Raw genomic sequence first — 16011 nt, 5'->3', positions numbered from 1 at the left:
TTACTATAGAGTGTTTTCCACGGTCCTCTGTATCACCAAGCCAGCCGCCGCGGCCGGTTAGCTCAGTTGGTTAGAGCGTGGTGCTAATAACGCCAAGGTCGCGGGTTCGATCCCCGTACGGGCCATGCTGTTTTGCCTATGTTTCTGCAAATGAAATGACTTCCTTATTTGCATGATGCTTTGTATAGATACAACTATATCAGTTATTCAGGAAATGTCTGGACATCTATGCATTACCATACATCCACGGATTGCTGGCTTCTGTTTAGAGGCGGCGGTGTCTCGATTCTTCTGCACGTATGTTATTTGTTTTCGTGAATACAGGAGGCATTAACGGTGGATTCTCTTTAAACATTCAATGTCCTTCAAACTCTGGTGTGTGCACCATTGGTCTAAGGTCTAGAAAGAAAAGGGGGTGACATTATAAATGATCTTGTTTCTTTACACATAGATACAGGAGACATTTTTTGGCAGGTAAGAACCATTCGGCATATCTAAAACATTTGCAGGGAAGCCGTCCCGCTTATCTACTATCTTTTGAGTCAAGTAAAGCTTTCCAATGTTCATTGTACAGCGATGAACTCATGGTTTTAGCATAATAAAGTGAGTAGCGCCCGAACAGGGACTTGAAACCTGTTCCTGTATTTCGTGAATACAGGAGGCATTAACGGTGGGTTCTCTTTAAACATTCAATGTCCTTCAAACTCTGGTGTGTGCACCATTGGTCTAAGGTCTAGAAAGAAAAGGGGGTGACATTATAAATGATCTTGTTTCTTTACACATAGATACAGGAGACATTTTTTGGCAGGTAAGAACCATTCGGCATATCTAAAACATTTGCAGGGAAGCCGTCCCGCTTATCTACTATCTTTTGAGTCAAGTAAAGCTTTCCAATGTTCATTGTACAGCGATGAACTCATGGTTTCAGCATAACAAAGCGAGCAGCGCCCGAACAGGGACTTGAACCCTGGACCCTCAGATTAAAAGTCTGATGCTCTACCGACTGAGCTACCCAGGCTCGCTGGGCATGGGCCTTGGGCCAGACCTGAAGCTGGCTATCAGTCACAGAGTTTGTCCACGTGCACTTACATTACATCTAGGACACCTTGAGTTTCTGGTTGACAACCATTTCCACAATGTCGGTCTCATAATCTGAAGGTCGAGAGTCAGGTCCTCACACAGGGCATGCTTCATTTACAGCTACACGTATAAGCAACTAACTGAGTGATCCCCCAACCACCGCTTCCATAACTTTCTGTTCAGGGGGAGAAATCTTCATTCCCACCACTCGAATCTCTATGGATTTTTAAGTCGGCCGTTGCAGATGCATTGGTGGTTCAGTGGTAGAATTTTCGCCTGCCACGCGGGAGGCCCGGGTTCGATTCCCGGCCAATGCAAACAACTTTTTTTTAGAGCGTTGGTAAAACAGGTCCCTGGAAAAGCGAGATGCCTTTATAATTATGAAGGAAATTTGTCCTTGACTATGTTGCAACGCATTACGTATGAAGAGCTTCCACAAGCAGCACCCGGTAGCGTTTGCCTTGTTAGCGCAGTAGGTAGCGCGTCAGTCTCATAATCTGAAGGTCGTGAGTTCGATCCTCATACAGGGCATGCTTCTTTTACAGCTTGAGACTGTTGATAGGTGATGCTAAACGTTCATTTACTATAGAGTGTTTTCCACGGTCCTCTGTATCACCAAGCCAGCCGCCGCGGCCGGTTAGCTCAGTTGGTTAGAGCGTGGTGCTAATAACGCCAAGGTCGCGGGTTCGATCCCCGTACGGGCCATGCTGTTTTGCCTATGTTTCTGCAAATGAAATGACTTCCTTATTTGCATGATGCTTTGTATAGATACAACTATATCAGTTATTCAGGAAATGTCTGGACATCTATGCATTACCATACATCCACGGATTGCTGGCTTCTGTTTAGAGGCGGCGGTGTCTCGATTCTTCTGCACGTATGTTATTTGTTTTCGTGAATACAGGAGGCATTAACGGTGGATTCTCTTTAAACATTCAATGTCCTTCAAACTCTGGTGTGTGCACCATTGGTCTAGGATCTAGAAAGAAAAGGGGGTGACATTATAAATGATCTTGTTTCTTTACACATAGATACAGGAGACATTTTTTGGCAGGTAAGAACCATTCGGCATATCTAAAACATTTGCAGGGAAGCCGTCCCGCTTATCTACTATCTTTTGAGTCAAGTAAAGCTTTCCAATGTTCATTGTACAGCGATGAACTCATGGTTTTAGCATAATAAAGTGAGTAGCGCCCGAACAGGGACTTGAAACCTGTTCCTGTATTTCGTGAATACAGGAGGCATTAACGGTGGGTTCTCTTTAAACATTCAATGTCCTTCAAACTCTGGTGTGTGCACCATTGGTCTAAGGTCTAGAAAGAAAAGGGGGTGACATTATAAATGATCTTGTTTCTTTACACATAGATACAGGAGACATTTTTTGGCAGGTAAGAACCATTCGGCATATCTAAAACATTTGCAGGGAAGCCGTCCCGCTTATCTACTATCTTTTGAGTCAAGTAAAGCTTTCCAATGTTCATTGTACAGCGATGAACTCATGGTTTCAGCATAACAAAGCGAGCAGCGCCCGAACAGGGACTTGAACCCTGGACCCTCAGATTAAAAGTCTGATGCTCTACCGACTGAGCTACCCAGGCTCGCTGGGCATGGGCCTTGGGCCAGACCTGAAGCTGGCTATCAGTCACAGAGTTTGTCCACGTGCACTTACATTACATCTAGGACACCTTGAGTTTCTGGTTGACAACCATTTCCACAATGTCGGTCTCATAATCTGAAGGTCGAGAGTCAGGTCCTCACACAGGGCATGCTTCATTTACAGCTACACGTATAAGCAACTAACTGAGTGATCCCCCAACCACCGCTTCCATAACTTTCTGTTCAGGGGGAGAAATCTTCATTCCCACCACTCGAATCTCTATGGATTTTTAAGTCGGCCGTTGCAGATGCATTGGTGGTTCAGTGGTAGAATTTTCGCCTGCCACGCGGGAGGCCCGGGTTCGATTCCCGGCCAATGCAAACAACTTTTTTTTAGAGCGTTGGTAAAACAGGTCCCTGGAAAAGCGAGATGCCTTTATAATTATGAAGGAAATTTGTCCTTGACTATGTTGCAACGCATTACGTATGAAGAGCTTCCACAAGCAGCACCCGGTAGCGTTTGCCTTGTTAGCGCAGTAGGTAGCGCGTCAGTCTCATAATCTGAAGGTCGTGAGTTCGATCCTCATACAGGGCATGCTTCTTTTACAGCTTGAGACTGTTGATAGGTGATGCTAAACGTTCATTTACTATAGAGTGTTTTCCACGGTCCTCTGTATCACCAAGCCAGCCGCCGCGGCCGGTTAGCTCAGTTGGTTAGAGCGTGGTGCTAATAACGCCAAGGTCGCGGGTTCGATCCCCGTACGGGCCATGCTGTTTTGCCTATGTTTCTGCAAATGAAATGACTTCCTTATTTGCATGATGCTTTGTATAGATACAACTATATCAGTTATTCAGGAAATGTCTGGACATCTATGCATTACCATACATCCACGGATTGCTGGCTTCTGTTTAGAGGCGGCGGTGTCTCGATTCTTCTGCACGTATGTTATTTGTTTTCGTGAATACAGGAGGCATTAACGGTGGATTCTCTTTAAACATTCAATGTCCTTCAAACTCTGGTGTGTGCACCATTGGTCTAGGATCTAGAAAGAAAAGGGGGTGACATTATAAATGATCTTGTTTCTTTACACATAGATACAGGAGACATTTTTTGGCAGGTAAGAACCATTCGGCATATCTAAAACATTTGCAGGGAAGCCGTCCCGCTTATCTACTATCTTTTGAGTCAAGTAAAGCTTTCCAATGTTCATTGTACAGCGATGAACTCATGGTTTTAGCATAATAAAGTGAGTAGCGCCCGAACAGGGACTTGAAACCTGTTCCTGTATTTCGTGAATACAGGAGGCATTAACGGTGGGTTCTCTTTAAACATTCAATGTCCTTCAAACTCTGGTGTGTGCACCATTGGTCTAAGGTCTAGAAAGAAAAGGGGGTGACATTATAAATGATCTTGTTTCTTTACACATAGATACAGGAGACATTTTTTGGCAGGTAAGAACCATTCGGCATATCTAAAACATTTGCAGGGAAGCCGTCCCGCTTATCTACTATCTTTTGAGTCAAGTAAAGCTTTCCAATGTTCATTGTACAGCGATGAACTCATGGTTTCAGCATAACAAAGCGAGCAGCGCCCGAACAGGGACTTGAACCCTGGACCCTCAGATTAAAAGTCTGATGCTCTACCGACTGAGCTACCCAGGCTCGCTGGGCATGGGCCTTGGGCCAGACCTGAAGCTGGCTATCAGTCACAGAGTTTGTCCACGTGCACTTACATTACATCTAGGACACCTTGAGTTTCTGGTTGACAACCATTTCCACAATGTCGGTCTCATAATCTGAAGGTCGAGAGTCAGGTCCTCACACAGGGCATGCTTCATTTACAGCTACACGTATAAGCAACTAACTGAGTGATCCCCCAACCACCGCTTCCATAACTTTCTGTTCAGGGGGAGAAATCTTCATTCCCACCACTCGAATCTCTATGGATTTTTAAGTCGGCCGTTGCAGATGCATTGGTGGTTCAGTGGTAGAATTTTCGCCTGCCACGCGGGAGGCCCGGGTTCGATTCCCGGCCAATGCAAACAACTTTTTTTTAGAGCGTTGGTAAAACAGGTCCCTGGAAAAGCGAGATGCCTTTATAATTATGAAGGAAATTTGTCCTTGACTATGTTGCAACGCATTACGTATGAAGAGCTTCCACAAGCAGCACCCGGTAGCGTTTGCCTTGTTAGCGCAGTAGGTAGCGCGTCAGTCTCATAATCTGAAGGTCGTGAGTTCGATCCTCATACAGGGCATGCTTCTTTTACAGCTTGAGACTGTTGATAGGTGATGCTAAACGTTCATTTACTATAGAGTGTTTTCCACGGTCCTCTGTATCACCAAGCCAGCCGCCGCGGCCGGTTAGCTCAGTTGGTTAGAGCGTGGTGCTAATAACGCCAAGGTCGCGGGTTCGATCCCCGTACGGGCCATGCTGTTTTGCCTATGTTTCTGCAAATGAAATGACTTCCTTATTTGCATGATGCTTTGTATAGATACAACTATATCAGTTATTCAGGAAATGTCTGGACATCTATGCATTACCATACATCCACGGATTGCTGGCTTCTGTTTAGAGGCGGCGGTGTCTCGATTCTTCTGCACGTATGTTATTTGTTTTCGTGAATACAGGAGGCATTAACGGTGGATTCTCTTTAAACATTCAATGTCCTTCAAACTCTGGTGTGTGCACCATTGGTCTAAGGTCTAGAAAGAAAAGGGGGTGACATTATAAATGATCTTGTTTCTTTACACATAGATACAGGAGACATTTTTTGGCAGGTAAGAACCATTCGGCATATCTAAAACATTTGCAGGGAAGCCGTCCCGCTTATCTACTATCTTTTGAGTCAAGTAAAGCTTTCCAATGTTCATTGTACAGCGATGAACTCATGGTTTTAGCATAATAAAGTGAGTAGCGCCCGAACAGGGACTTGAAACCTGTTCCTGTATTTCGTGAATACAGGAGGCATTAACGGTGGGTTCTCTTTAAACATTCAATGTCCTTCAAACTCTGGTGTGTGCACCATTGGTCTAAGGTCTAGAAAGAAAAGGGGGTGACATTATAAATGATCTTGTTTCTTTACACATAGATACAGGAGACATTTTTTGGCAGGTAAGAACCATTCGGCATATCTAAAACATTTGCAGGGAAGCCGTCCCGCTTATCTACTATCTTTTGAGTCAAGTAAAGCTTTCCAATGTTCATTGTACAGCGATGAACTCATGGTTTCAGCATAACAAAGCGAGCAGCGCCCGAACAGGGACTTGAACCCTGGACCCTCAGATTAAAAGTCTGATGCTCTACCGACTGAGCTACCCAGGCTCGCTGGGCATGGGCCTTGGGCCAGACCTGAAGCTGGCTATCAGTCACAGAGTTTGTCCACGTGCACTTACATTACATCTAGGACACCTTGAGTTTCTGGTTGACAACCATTTCCACAATGTCGGTCTCATAATCTGAAGGTCGAGAGTCAGGTCCTCACACAGGGCATGCTTCATTTACAGCTACACGTATAAGCAACTAACTGAGTGATCCCCCAACCACCGCTTCCATAACTTTCTGTTCAGGGGGAGAAATCTTCATTCCCACCACTCGAATCTCTATGGATTTTTAAGTCGGCCGTTGCAGATGCATTGGTGGTTCAGTGGTAGAATTTTCGCCTGCCACGCGGGAGGCCCGGGTTCGATTCCCGGCCAATGCAAACAACTTTTTTTAGAGCGTTGGTAAAACAGGTCCCTGGAAAAGCGAGATGCCTTTATAATTATGAAGGAAATTTGTCCTTGACTATGTTGCAACGCATTACGTATGAAGAGCTTCCACAAGCAGCACCCGGTAGCGTTTGCCTTGTTAGCGCAGTAGGTAGCGCGTCAGTCTCATAATCTGAAGGTCGTGAGTTCGATCCTCATACAGGGCATGCTTCTTTTACAGCTTGAGACTGTTGATAGGTGATGCTAAACGTTCATTTACTATAGAGTGTTTTCCACGGTCCTCTGTATCACCAAGCCAGCCGCCGCGGCCGGTTAGCTCAGTTGGTTAGAGCGTGGTGCTAATAACGCCAAGGTCGCGGGTTCGATCCCCGTACGGGCCATGCTGTTTTGCCTATGTTTCTGCAAATGAAATGACTTCCTTATTTGCATGATGCTTTGTATAGATACAACTATATCAGTTATTCAGGAAATGTCTGGACATCTATGCATTACCATACATCCACGGATTGCTGGCTTCTGTTTAGAGGCGGCGGTGTCTCGATTCTTCTGCACGTATGTTATTTGTTTTCGTGAATACAGGAGGCATTAACGGTGGATTCTCTTTAAACATTCAATGTCCTTCAAACTCTGGTGTGTGCACCATTGGTCTAGGATCTAGAAAGAAAAGGGGGTGACATTATAAATGATCTTGTTTCTTTACACATAGATACAGGAGACATTTTTTGGCAGGTAAGAACCATTCGGCATATCTAAAACATTTGCAGGGAAGCCGTCCCGCTTATCTACTATCTTTTGAGTCAAGTAAAGCTTTCCAATGTTCATTGTACAGCGATGAACTCATGGTTTTAGCATAATAAAGTGAGTAGCGCCCGAACAGGGACTTGAAACCTGTTCCTGTATTTCGTGAATACAGGAGGCATTAACGGTGGGTTCTCTTTAAACATTCAATGTCCTTCAAACTCTGGTGTGTGCACCATTGGTCTAAGGTCTAGAAAGAAAAGGGGGTGACATTATAAATGATCTTGTTTCTTTACACATAGATACAGGAGACATTTTTTGGCAGGTAAGAACCATTCGGCATATCTAAAACATTTGCAGGGAAGCCGTCCCGCTTATCTACTATCTTTTGAGTCAAGTAAAGCTTTCCAATGTTCATTGTACAGCGATGAACTCATGGTTTCAGCATAACAAAGCGAGCAGCGCCCGAACAGGGACTTGAACCCTGGACCCTCAGATTAAAAGTCTGATGCTCTACCGACTGAGCTACCCAGGCTCGCTGGGCATGGGCCTTGGGCCAGACCTGAAGCTGGCTATCAGTCACAGAGTTTGTCCACGTGCACTTACATTACATCTAGGACACCTTGAGTTTCTGGTTGACAACCATTTCCACAATGTCGGTCTCATAATCTGAAGGTCGAGAGTCAGGTCCTCACACAGGGCATGCTTCATTTACAGCTACACGTATAAGCAACTAACTGAGTGATCCCCCAACCACCGCTTCCATAACTTTCTGTTCAGGGGGAGAAATCTTCATTCCCACCACTCGAATCTCTATGGATTTTTAAGTCGGCCGTTGCAGATGCATTGGTGGTTCAGTGGTAGAATTTTCGCCTGCCACGCGGGAGGCCCGGGTTCGATTCCCGGCCAATGCAAACAACTTTTTTTTAGAGCGTTGGTAAAACAGGTCCCTGGAAAAGCGAGATGCCTTTATAATTATGAAGGAAATTTGTCCTTGACTATGTTGCAACGCATTACGTATGAAGAGCTTCCACAAGCAGCACCCGGTAGCGTTTGCCTTGTTAGCGCAGTAGGTAGCGCGTCAGTCTCATAATCTGAAGGTCGTGAGTTCGATCCTCATACAGGGCATGCTTCTTTTACAGCTTGAGACTGTTGATAGGTGATGCTAAACGTTCATTTACTATAGAGTGTTTTCCACGGTCCTCTGTATCACCAAGCCAGCCGCCGCGGCCGGTTAGCTCAGTTGGTTAGAGCGTGGTGCTAATAACGCCAAGGTCGCGGGTTCGATCCCCGTACGGGCCATGCTGTTTTGCCTATGTTTCTGCAAATGAAATGACTTCCTTATTTGCATGATGCTTTGTATAGATACAACTATATCAGTTATTCAGGAAATGTCTGGACATCTATGCATTACCATACATCCACGGATTGCTGGCTTCTGTTTAGAGGCGGCGGTGTCTCGATTCTTCTGCACGTATGTTATTTGTTTTCGTGAATACAGGAGGCATTAACGGTGGATTCTCTTTAAACATTCAATGTCCTTCAAACTCTGGTGTGTGCACCATTGGTCTAGGATCTAGAAAGAAAAGGGGGTGACATTATAAATGATCTTGTTTCTTTACACATAGATACAGGAGACATTTTTTGGCAGGTAAGAACCATTCGGCATATCTAAAACATTTGCAGGGAAGCCGTCCCGCTTATCTACTATCTTTTGAGTCAAGTAAAGCTTTCCAATGTTCATTGTACAGCGATGAACTCATGGTTTTAGCATAATAAAGTGAGTAGCGCCCGAACAGGGACTTGAAACCTGTTCCTGTATTTCGTGAATACAGGAGGCATTAACGGTGGGTTCTCTTTAAACATTCAATGTCCTTCAAACTCTGGTGTGTGCACCATTGGTCTAAGGTCTAGAAAGAAAAGGGGGTGACATTATAAATGATCTTGTTTCTTTACACATAGATACAGGAGACATTTTTTGGCAGGTAAGAACCATTCGGCATATCTAAAACATTTGCAGGGAAGCCGTCCCGCTTATCTACTATCTTTTGAGTCAAGTAAAGCTTTCCAATGTTCATTGTACAGCGATGAACTCATGGTTTCAGCATAACAAAGCGAGCAGCGCCCGAACAGGGACTTGAACCCTGGACCCTCAGATTAAAAGTCTGATGCTCTACCGACTGAGCTACCCAGGCTCGCTGGGCATGGGCCTTGGGCCAGACCTGAAGCTGGCTATCAGTCACAGAGTTTGTCCACGTGCACTTACATTACATCTAGGACACCTTGAGTTTCTGGTTGACAACCATTTCCACAATGTCGGTCTCATAATCTGAAGGTCGAGAGTCAGGTCCTCACACAGGGCATGCTTCATTTACAGCTACACGTATAAGCAACTAACTGAGTGATCCCCCAACCACCGCTTCCATAACTTTCTGTTCAGGGGGAGAAATCTTCATTCCCACCACTCGAATCTCTATGGATTTTTAAGTCGGCCGTTGCAGATGCATTGGTGGTTCAGTGGTAGAATTTTCGCCTGCCACGCGGGAGGCCCGGGTTCGATTCCCGGCCAATGCAAACAACTTTTTTTTAGAGCGTTGGTAAAACAGGTCCCTGGAAAAGCGAGATGCCTTTATAATTATGAAGGAAATTTGTCCTTGACTATGTTGCAACGCATTACGTATGAAGAGCTTCCACAAGCAGCACCCGGTAGCGTTTGCCTTGTTAGCGCAGTAGGTAGCGCGTCAGTCTCATAATCTGAAGGTCGTGAGTTCGATCCTCATACAGGGCATGCTTCTTTTACAGCTTGAGACTGTTGATAGGTGATGCTAAACGTTCATTTACTATAGAGTGTTTTCCACGGTCCTCTGTATCACCAAGCCAGCCGCCGCGGCCGGTTAGCTCAGTTGGTTAGAGCGTGGTGCTAATAACGCCAAGGTCGCGGGTTCGATCCCCGTACGGGCCATGCTGTTTTGCCTATGTTTCTGCAAATGAAATGACTTCCTTATTTGCATGATGCTTTGTATAGATACAACTATATCAGTTATTCAGGAAATGTCTGGACATCTATGCATTACCATACATCCACGGATTGCTGGCTTCTGTTTAGAGGCGGCGGTGTCTCGATTCTTCTGCACGTATGTTATTTGTTTTCGTGAATACAGGAGGCATTAACGGTGGATTCTCTTTAAACATTCAATGTCCTTCAAACTCTGGTGTGTGCACCATTGGTCTAGGATCTAGAAAGAAAAGGGGGTGACATTATAAATGATCTTGTTTCTTTACACATAGATACAGGAGACATTTTTTGGCAGGTAAGAACCATTCGGCATATCTAAAACATTTGCAGGGAAGCCGTCCCGCTTATCTACTATCTTTTGAGTCAAGTAAAGCTTTCCAATGTTCATTGTACAGCGATGAACTCATGGTTTTAGCATAATAAAGTGAGTAGCGCCCGAACAGGGACTTGAAACCTGTTCCTGTATTTCGTGAATACAGGAGGCATTAACGGTGGGTTCTCTTTAAACATTCAATGTCCTTCAAACTCTGGTGTGTGCACCATTGGTCTAAGGTCTAGAAAGAAAAGGGGGTGACATTATAAATGATCTTGTTTCTTTACACATAGATACAGGAGACATTTTTTGGCAGGTAAGAACCATTCGGCATATCTAAAACATTTGCAGGGAAGCCGTCCCGCTTATCTACTATCTTTTGAGTCAAGTAAAGCTTTCCAATGTTCATTGTACAGCGATGAACTCATGGTTTCAGCATAACAAAGCGAGCAGCGCCCGAACAGGGACTTGAACCCTGGACCCTCAGATTAAAAGTCTGATGCTCTACCGACTGAGCTACCCAGGCTCGCTGGGCATGGGCCTTGGGCCAGACCTGAAGCTGGCTATCAGTCACAGAGTTTGTCCACGTGCACTTACATTACATCTAGGACACCTTGAGTTTCTGGTTGACAACCATTTCCACAATGTCGGTCTCATAATCTGAAGGTCGAGAGTCAGGTCCTCACACAGGGCATGCTTCATTTACAGCTACACGTATAAGCAACTAACTGAGTGATCCCCCAACCACCGCTTCCATAACTTTCTGTTCAGGGGGAGAAATCTTCATTCCCACCACTCGAATCTCTATGGATTTTTAAGTCGGCCGTTGCAGATGCATTGGTGGTTCAGTGGTAGAATTTTCGCCTGCCACGCGGGAGGCCCGGGTTCGATTCCCGGCCAATGCAAACAACTTTTTTTTAGAGCGTTGGTAAAACAGGTCCCTGGAAAAGCGAGATGCCTTTATAATTATGAAGGAAATTTGTCCTTGACTATGTTGCAACGCATTACGTATGAAGAGCTTCCACAAGCAGCACCCGGTAGCGTTTGCCTTGTTAGCGCAGTAGGTAGCGCGTCAGTCTCATAATCTGAAGGTCGTGAGTTCGATCCTCATACAGGGCATGCTTCTTTTACAGCTTGAGACTGTTGATAGGTGATGCTAAACGTTCATTTACTATAGAGTGTTTTCCACGGTCCTCTGTATCACCAAGCCAGCCGCCGCGGCCGGTTAGCTCAGTTGGTTAGAGCGTGGTGCTAATAACGCCAAGGTCGCGGGTTCGATCCCCGTACGGGCCATGCTGTTTTGCCTATGTTTCTGCAAATGAAATGACTTCCTTATTTGCATGATGCTTTGTATAGATACAACTATATCAGTTATTCAGGAAATGTCTGGACATCTATGCATTACCATACATCCACGGATTGCTGGCTTCTGTTTAGAGGCGGCGGTGTCTCGATTCTTCTGCACGTATGTTATTTGTTTTCGTGAATACAGGAGGCATTAACGGTGGATTCTCTTTAAACATTCAATGTCCTTCAAACTCTGGTGTGTGCACCATTGGTCTAAGGTCTAGAAAGAAAAGGGGGTGACATTATAAATGATCTTGTTTCTTTACACATAGATACAGGAGACATTTTTTGGCAGGTAAGAACCATTCGGCATATCTAAAACATTTGCAGGGAAGCCGTCCCGCTTATCTACTATCTTTTGAGTCAAGTAAAGCTTTCCAATGTTCATTGTACAGCGATGAACTCATGGTTTTAGCATAATAAAGTGAGTAGCGCCCGAACAGGGACTTGAAACCTGTTCCTGTATTTCGTGAATACAGGAGGCATTAACGGTGGGTTCTCTTTAAACATTCAATGTCCTTCAAACTCTGGTGTGTGCACCATTGGTCTAAGGTCTAGAAAGAAAAGGGGGTGACATTATAAATGATCTTGTTTCTTTACACATAGATACAGGAGACATTTTTTGGCAGGTAAGAACCATTCGGCATATCTAAAACATTTGCAGGGAAGCCGTCCCGCTTATCTACTATCTTTTGAGTCAAGTAAAGCTTTCCAATGTTCATTGTACAGCGATGAACTCATGGTTTCAGCATAACAAAGCGAGCAGCGCCCGAACAGGGACTTGAACCCTGGACCCTCAGATTAAAAGTCTGATGCTCTACCGACTGAGCTACCCAGGCTCGCTGGGCATGGGCCTTGGGCCAGACCTGAAGCTGGCTATCAGTCACAGAGTTTGTCCACGTGCACTTACATTACATCTAGGACACCTTGAGTTTCTGGTTGACAACCATTTCCACAATGTCGGTCTCATAATCTGAAGGTCGAGAGTCAGGTCCTCACACAGGGCATGCTTCATTTACAGCTACACGTATAAGCAACTAACTGAGTGATCCCCCAACCACCGCTTCCATAACTTTCTGTTCAGGGGGAGAAATCTTCATTCCCACCACTCGAATCTCTATGGATTTTTAAGTCGGCCGTTGCAGATGCATTGGTGGTTCAGTGGTAGAATTTTCGCCTGCCACGCGGGAGGCCCGGGTTCGATTCCCGGCCAATGCAAACAACTTTTTTTAGAGCGTTGGTAAAACAGGTCCCTGGAAAAGCGAGATGCCTTTATAATTATGAAGGAAATTTGTCCTTGACTATGTTGCAACGCATTACGTATGAAGAGCTTCCACAAGCAGCACCCGGTAGCGTTTGCCTTGTTAGCGCAGTAGGTAGCGCGTCAGTCTCATAATCTGAAGGTCGTGAGTTCGATCCTCATACAGGGCATGCTTCTTTTACAGCTTGAGACTGTTGATAGGTGATGCTAAACGTTCATTTACTATAGAGTGTTTTCCACGGTCCTCTGTATCACCAAGCCAGCCGCCGCGGCCGGTTAGCTCAGTTGGTTAGAGCGTGGTGCTAATAACGCCAAGGTCGCGGGTTCGATCCCCGTACGGGCCATGCTGTTTTGCCTATGTTTCTGCAAATGAAATGACTTCCTTATTTGCATGATGCTTTGTATAGATACAACTATATCAGTTATTCAGGAAATGTCTGGACATCTATGCATTACCATACATCCACGGATTGCTGGCTTCTGTTTAGAGGCGGCGGTGTCTCGATTCTTCTGCACGTATGTTATTTGTTTTCGTGAATACAGGAGGCATTAACGGTGGATTCTCTTTAAACATTCAATGTCCTTCAAACTCTGGTGTGTGCACCATTGGTCTAGGATCTAGAAAGAAAAGGGGGTGACATTATAAATGATCTTGTTTCTTTACACATAGATACAGGAGACATTTTTTGGCAGGTAAGAACCATTCGGCATATCTAAAACATTTGCAGGGAAGCCGTCCCGCTTATCTACTATCTTTTGAGTCAAGTAAAGCTTTCCAATGTTCATTGTACAGCGATGAACTCATGGTTTTAGCATAATAAAGTGAGTAGCGCCCGAACAGGGACTTGAAACCTGTTCCTGTATTTCGTGAATACAGGAGGCATTAACGGTGGGTTCTCTTTAAACATTCAATGTCCTTCAAACTCTGGTGTGTGCACCATTGGTCTAAGGTCTAGAAAGAAAAGGGGGTGACATTATAAATGATCTTGTTTCTTTACACATAGATACAGGAGACATTTTTTGGCAGGTAAGAACCATTCGGCATATCTAAAACATTTGCAGGGAAGCCGTCCCGCTTATCTACTATCTTTTGAGTCAAGTAAAGCTTTCCAATGTTCATTGTACAGCGATGAACTCATGGTTTCAGCATAACAAAGCGAGCAGCGCCCGAACAGGGACTTGAACCCTGGACCCTCAGATTAAAAGTCTGATGCTCTACCGACTGAGCTACCCAGGCTCGCTGGGCATGGGCCTTGGGCCAGACCTGAAGCTGGCTATCAGTCACAGAGTTTGTCCACGTGCACTTACATTACATCTAGGACACCTTGAGTTTCTGGTTGACAACCATTTCCACAATGTCGGTCTCATAATCTGAAGGTCGAGAGTCAGGTCCTCACACAGGGCATGCTTCATTTACAGCTACACGTATAAGCAACTAACTGAGTGATCCCCCAACCACCGCTTCCATAACTTTCTGTTCAGGGGGAGAAATCTTCATTCCCACCACTCGAATCTCTATGGATTTTTAAGTCGGCCGTTGCAGATGCATTGGTGGTTCAGTGGTAGAATTTTCGCCTGCCACGCGGGCGGCCCGGGTTCGATTCCCGGCCAATGCAAACAACTTTTTTTAGAGCGTTGGTAAAACAGGTCCCTGGAAAAGCGAGATGCCTTTATAATTATGAAGGAAATTTGTCCTTGACTATGTTGCAACGCATTACGTATGAAGAGCTTCCACAAGCAGCACCCGGTAGCGTTTGCCTTGTTAGCGCAGTAGGTAGCGCGTCAGTCTCATAATCTGAAGGTCGTGAGTTCGATCCTCATACAGGGCATGCTTCTTTTACAGCTTGAGACTGTTGATAGGTGATGCTAAACGTTCATTTACTATAGAGTGTTTTCCACGGTCCTCTGTATCACCAAGCCAGCCACCGCGGCCGGTTAGCTCAGTTGGTTAGAGCGTGGTGCTAATAACGCCGAGGTCGCGGGTTCGATCCCCGTACGGGCCATGCTGTTTTGCCTATGTTTCTGCAAATGAAATGACTTCCTTATTTGCATGATGCTTTGTATAGATACAACTATATCAGTTATTCAGGAAATGTCTGGACATCTATGCATTACCATACATCCACGGATTGCTGGCTTCTGTTTAGAGGCGGCGGTGTCTCGATTCTTCTGCACGTATGTTATTTGTTTTCGTGAATACAGGAGGCATTAACGGTGGATTCTCTTTAAACATTCAATGTCCTTCAAACTCTGGTGTGTGCACCATTGGTCTAAGGTCTAGAAAGAAAAGGGGGTGACATTATAAATGATCTTGTTTCTTTACACATAGATACAGGAGACATTTTTTGGCAGGTAAGAACCATTCGGCATATCTAAAACATTTGCAGGGAAGCCGTCCCGCTTATCTACTATCTTTTGAGTCAAGTAAAGCTTTCCAATGTTCATTGTACAGCGATGAACTCATGGTTTTAGCATAATAAAGTGAGTAGCGCCCGAACAGGGACTTGAAACCTGTTCCTGTATTTCGTGAATACAGGAGGCATTAACGGTGGGTTCTCTTTAAACATTCAATGTCCTTCAAACTCTGGTGTGTGCACCATTGGTCTAAGGTCTAGAAAGAAAAGGGGGTGACATTATAAATGATCTTGTTTCTTTACACATAGATACAGGAGACATTTTTTGGCAGGTAAGAACCATTCGGCATATCTAAAACATTTGCAGGGAAGCCGTCCCGCTTATCTACTATCTTTTGAGTCAAGTAAAGCTTTCCAATGTTCATTGTACAGCGATGAACTCATGGTTTCAGCATAACAAAGCGAGCAGCGCCCGAACAGGGACTTGAACCCTGGACCCTCAGATTAAAAGTCTGATGCTCTACCGACTGAGCTACCCAGGCTCGCTGGGCATGGGCCTTGGGCCAGACCTGAAGCTGGCTATCAGTCACAGAGTTTG

The 16011-nt window shown here is 45.0% G+C and overlaps 38 non-coding genes across 38 annotated transcripts; 28 read left to right on the top strand and 10 right to left on the bottom strand.

The window, feature by feature from the left end:
• Nucleotides 1-51: 51 nt before the first annotated feature.
• On the top strand, nt 52-125 carry TRNAI-AAU (transfer RNA isoleucine (anticodon AAU)). The gene has a single exon. It is a non-coding gene; the product is annotated as a tRNA-Ile (tRNA).
• An 820-nt stretch (nt 126-945) lies between these two features.
• Nucleotides 946-1018, bottom strand: TRNAK-UUU (transfer RNA lysine (anticodon UUU)). The gene has a single exon. It is a non-coding gene; the product is annotated as a tRNA-Lys (tRNA).
• A 308-nt stretch (nt 1019-1326) lies between these two features.
• On the top strand, nt 1327-1397 carry TRNAG-GCC (transfer RNA glycine (anticodon GCC)). The gene has a single exon. It is a non-coding gene; the product is annotated as a tRNA-Gly (tRNA).
• A 141-nt stretch (nt 1398-1538) lies between these two features.
• Nucleotides 1539-1611, top strand: TRNAM-CAU (transfer RNA methionine (anticodon CAU)). The gene has a single exon. It is a non-coding gene; the product is annotated as a tRNA-Met (tRNA).
• A 100-nt stretch (nt 1612-1711) lies between these two features.
• On the top strand, nt 1712-1785 carry TRNAI-AAU (transfer RNA isoleucine (anticodon AAU)). The gene has a single exon. It is a non-coding gene; the product is annotated as a tRNA-Ile (tRNA).
• Nucleotides 1786-2605: 820 nt separating this feature from the next.
• Nucleotides 2606-2678, bottom strand: TRNAK-UUU (transfer RNA lysine (anticodon UUU)). Its single transcript has one exon. It is a non-coding gene; the product is annotated as a tRNA-Lys (tRNA).
• Nucleotides 2679-2986: 308 nt separating this feature from the next.
• Nucleotides 2987-3057, top strand: TRNAG-GCC (transfer RNA glycine (anticodon GCC)). The gene has a single exon. It is a non-coding gene; the product is annotated as a tRNA-Gly (tRNA).
• Nucleotides 3058-3198: 141 nt separating this feature from the next.
• TRNAM-CAU (transfer RNA methionine (anticodon CAU)) lies at nt 3199-3271 on the top strand. The gene has a single exon. It is a non-coding gene; the product is annotated as a tRNA-Met (tRNA).
• Nucleotides 3272-3371: 100 nt separating this feature from the next.
• On the top strand, nt 3372-3445 carry TRNAI-AAU (transfer RNA isoleucine (anticodon AAU)). The gene has a single exon. It is a non-coding gene; the product is annotated as a tRNA-Ile (tRNA).
• Nucleotides 3446-4265: 820 nt separating this feature from the next.
• Nucleotides 4266-4338, bottom strand: TRNAK-UUU (transfer RNA lysine (anticodon UUU)). Its single transcript has one exon. It is a non-coding gene; the product is annotated as a tRNA-Lys (tRNA).
• Nucleotides 4339-4646: 308 nt separating this feature from the next.
• Nucleotides 4647-4717, top strand: TRNAG-GCC (transfer RNA glycine (anticodon GCC)). The gene has a single exon. It is a non-coding gene; the product is annotated as a tRNA-Gly (tRNA).
• A 141-nt stretch (nt 4718-4858) lies between these two features.
• Nucleotides 4859-4931, top strand: TRNAM-CAU (transfer RNA methionine (anticodon CAU)). The gene has a single exon. It is a non-coding gene; the product is annotated as a tRNA-Met (tRNA).
• A 100-nt stretch (nt 4932-5031) lies between these two features.
• Nucleotides 5032-5105, top strand: TRNAI-AAU (transfer RNA isoleucine (anticodon AAU)). The gene has a single exon. It is a non-coding gene; the product is annotated as a tRNA-Ile (tRNA).
• Nucleotides 5106-5925: 820 nt separating this feature from the next.
• TRNAK-UUU (transfer RNA lysine (anticodon UUU)) lies at nt 5926-5998 on the bottom strand. The gene has a single exon. It is a non-coding gene; the product is annotated as a tRNA-Lys (tRNA).
• A 308-nt stretch (nt 5999-6306) lies between these two features.
• TRNAG-GCC (transfer RNA glycine (anticodon GCC)) lies at nt 6307-6377 on the top strand. Its single transcript has one exon. It is a non-coding gene; the product is annotated as a tRNA-Gly (tRNA).
• A 140-nt stretch (nt 6378-6517) lies between these two features.
• On the top strand, nt 6518-6590 carry TRNAM-CAU (transfer RNA methionine (anticodon CAU)). The gene has a single exon. It is a non-coding gene; the product is annotated as a tRNA-Met (tRNA).
• A 100-nt stretch (nt 6591-6690) lies between these two features.
• Nucleotides 6691-6764, top strand: TRNAI-AAU (transfer RNA isoleucine (anticodon AAU)). The gene has a single exon. It is a non-coding gene; the product is annotated as a tRNA-Ile (tRNA).
• An 820-nt stretch (nt 6765-7584) lies between these two features.
• Nucleotides 7585-7657, bottom strand: TRNAK-UUU (transfer RNA lysine (anticodon UUU)). The gene has a single exon. It is a non-coding gene; the product is annotated as a tRNA-Lys (tRNA).
• A 308-nt stretch (nt 7658-7965) lies between these two features.
• TRNAG-GCC (transfer RNA glycine (anticodon GCC)) lies at nt 7966-8036 on the top strand. Its single transcript has one exon. It is a non-coding gene; the product is annotated as a tRNA-Gly (tRNA).
• Nucleotides 8037-8177: 141 nt separating this feature from the next.
• On the top strand, nt 8178-8250 carry TRNAM-CAU (transfer RNA methionine (anticodon CAU)). Its single transcript has one exon. It is a non-coding gene; the product is annotated as a tRNA-Met (tRNA).
• Nucleotides 8251-8350: 100 nt separating this feature from the next.
• Nucleotides 8351-8424, top strand: TRNAI-AAU (transfer RNA isoleucine (anticodon AAU)). Its single transcript has one exon. It is a non-coding gene; the product is annotated as a tRNA-Ile (tRNA).
• Nucleotides 8425-9244: 820 nt separating this feature from the next.
• Nucleotides 9245-9317, bottom strand: TRNAK-UUU (transfer RNA lysine (anticodon UUU)). Its single transcript has one exon. It is a non-coding gene; the product is annotated as a tRNA-Lys (tRNA).
• A 308-nt stretch (nt 9318-9625) lies between these two features.
• Nucleotides 9626-9696, top strand: TRNAG-GCC (transfer RNA glycine (anticodon GCC)). The gene has a single exon. It is a non-coding gene; the product is annotated as a tRNA-Gly (tRNA).
• Nucleotides 9697-9837: 141 nt separating this feature from the next.
• TRNAM-CAU (transfer RNA methionine (anticodon CAU)) lies at nt 9838-9910 on the top strand. Its single transcript has one exon. It is a non-coding gene; the product is annotated as a tRNA-Met (tRNA).
• Nucleotides 9911-10010: 100 nt separating this feature from the next.
• On the top strand, nt 10011-10084 carry TRNAI-AAU (transfer RNA isoleucine (anticodon AAU)). Its single transcript has one exon. It is a non-coding gene; the product is annotated as a tRNA-Ile (tRNA).
• An 820-nt stretch (nt 10085-10904) lies between these two features.
• On the bottom strand, nt 10905-10977 carry TRNAK-UUU (transfer RNA lysine (anticodon UUU)). Its single transcript has one exon. It is a non-coding gene; the product is annotated as a tRNA-Lys (tRNA).
• Nucleotides 10978-11285: 308 nt separating this feature from the next.
• Nucleotides 11286-11356, top strand: TRNAG-GCC (transfer RNA glycine (anticodon GCC)). The gene has a single exon. It is a non-coding gene; the product is annotated as a tRNA-Gly (tRNA).
• A 141-nt stretch (nt 11357-11497) lies between these two features.
• Nucleotides 11498-11570, top strand: TRNAM-CAU (transfer RNA methionine (anticodon CAU)). The gene has a single exon. It is a non-coding gene; the product is annotated as a tRNA-Met (tRNA).
• Nucleotides 11571-11670: 100 nt separating this feature from the next.
• On the top strand, nt 11671-11744 carry TRNAI-AAU (transfer RNA isoleucine (anticodon AAU)). The gene has a single exon. It is a non-coding gene; the product is annotated as a tRNA-Ile (tRNA).
• Nucleotides 11745-12564: 820 nt separating this feature from the next.
• On the bottom strand, nt 12565-12637 carry TRNAK-UUU (transfer RNA lysine (anticodon UUU)). The gene has a single exon. It is a non-coding gene; the product is annotated as a tRNA-Lys (tRNA).
• Nucleotides 12638-12945: 308 nt separating this feature from the next.
• On the top strand, nt 12946-13016 carry TRNAG-GCC (transfer RNA glycine (anticodon GCC)). The gene has a single exon. It is a non-coding gene; the product is annotated as a tRNA-Gly (tRNA).
• Nucleotides 13017-13156: 140 nt separating this feature from the next.
• Nucleotides 13157-13229, top strand: TRNAM-CAU (transfer RNA methionine (anticodon CAU)). Its single transcript has one exon. It is a non-coding gene; the product is annotated as a tRNA-Met (tRNA).
• Nucleotides 13230-13329: 100 nt separating this feature from the next.
• TRNAI-AAU (transfer RNA isoleucine (anticodon AAU)) lies at nt 13330-13403 on the top strand. Its single transcript has one exon. It is a non-coding gene; the product is annotated as a tRNA-Ile (tRNA).
• An 820-nt stretch (nt 13404-14223) lies between these two features.
• TRNAK-UUU (transfer RNA lysine (anticodon UUU)) lies at nt 14224-14296 on the bottom strand. The gene has a single exon. It is a non-coding gene; the product is annotated as a tRNA-Lys (tRNA).
• A 308-nt stretch (nt 14297-14604) lies between these two features.
• TRNAG-GCC (transfer RNA glycine (anticodon GCC)) lies at nt 14605-14675 on the top strand. The gene has a single exon. It is a non-coding gene; the product is annotated as a tRNA-Gly (tRNA).
• A 140-nt stretch (nt 14676-14815) lies between these two features.
• On the top strand, nt 14816-14888 carry TRNAM-CAU (transfer RNA methionine (anticodon CAU)). Its single transcript has one exon. It is a non-coding gene; the product is annotated as a tRNA-Met (tRNA).
• Nucleotides 14889-14988: 100 nt separating this feature from the next.
• TRNAI-AAU (transfer RNA isoleucine (anticodon AAU)) lies at nt 14989-15062 on the top strand. The gene has a single exon. It is a non-coding gene; the product is annotated as a tRNA-Ile (tRNA).
• An 820-nt stretch (nt 15063-15882) lies between these two features.
• On the bottom strand, nt 15883-15955 carry TRNAK-UUU (transfer RNA lysine (anticodon UUU)). The gene has a single exon. It is a non-coding gene; the product is annotated as a tRNA-Lys (tRNA).
• Nucleotides 15956-16011: the final 56 nt, after the last annotated feature.

Source organism: Sceloporus occidentalis, unplaced genomic scaffold (genome assembly GCF_023333645.1).
Source record: "Sceloporus occidentalis isolate IW3139 unplaced genomic scaffold, rSceOcc1.0.p SCAF_440, whole genome shotgun sequence".
NCBI classification, from domain to species: domain Eukaryota; kingdom Metazoa; phylum Chordata; class Lepidosauria; order Squamata; family Phrynosomatidae; genus Sceloporus; species Sceloporus occidentalis.
This window is presented reverse-complemented; position numbering and strand designations above follow the sequence as displayed.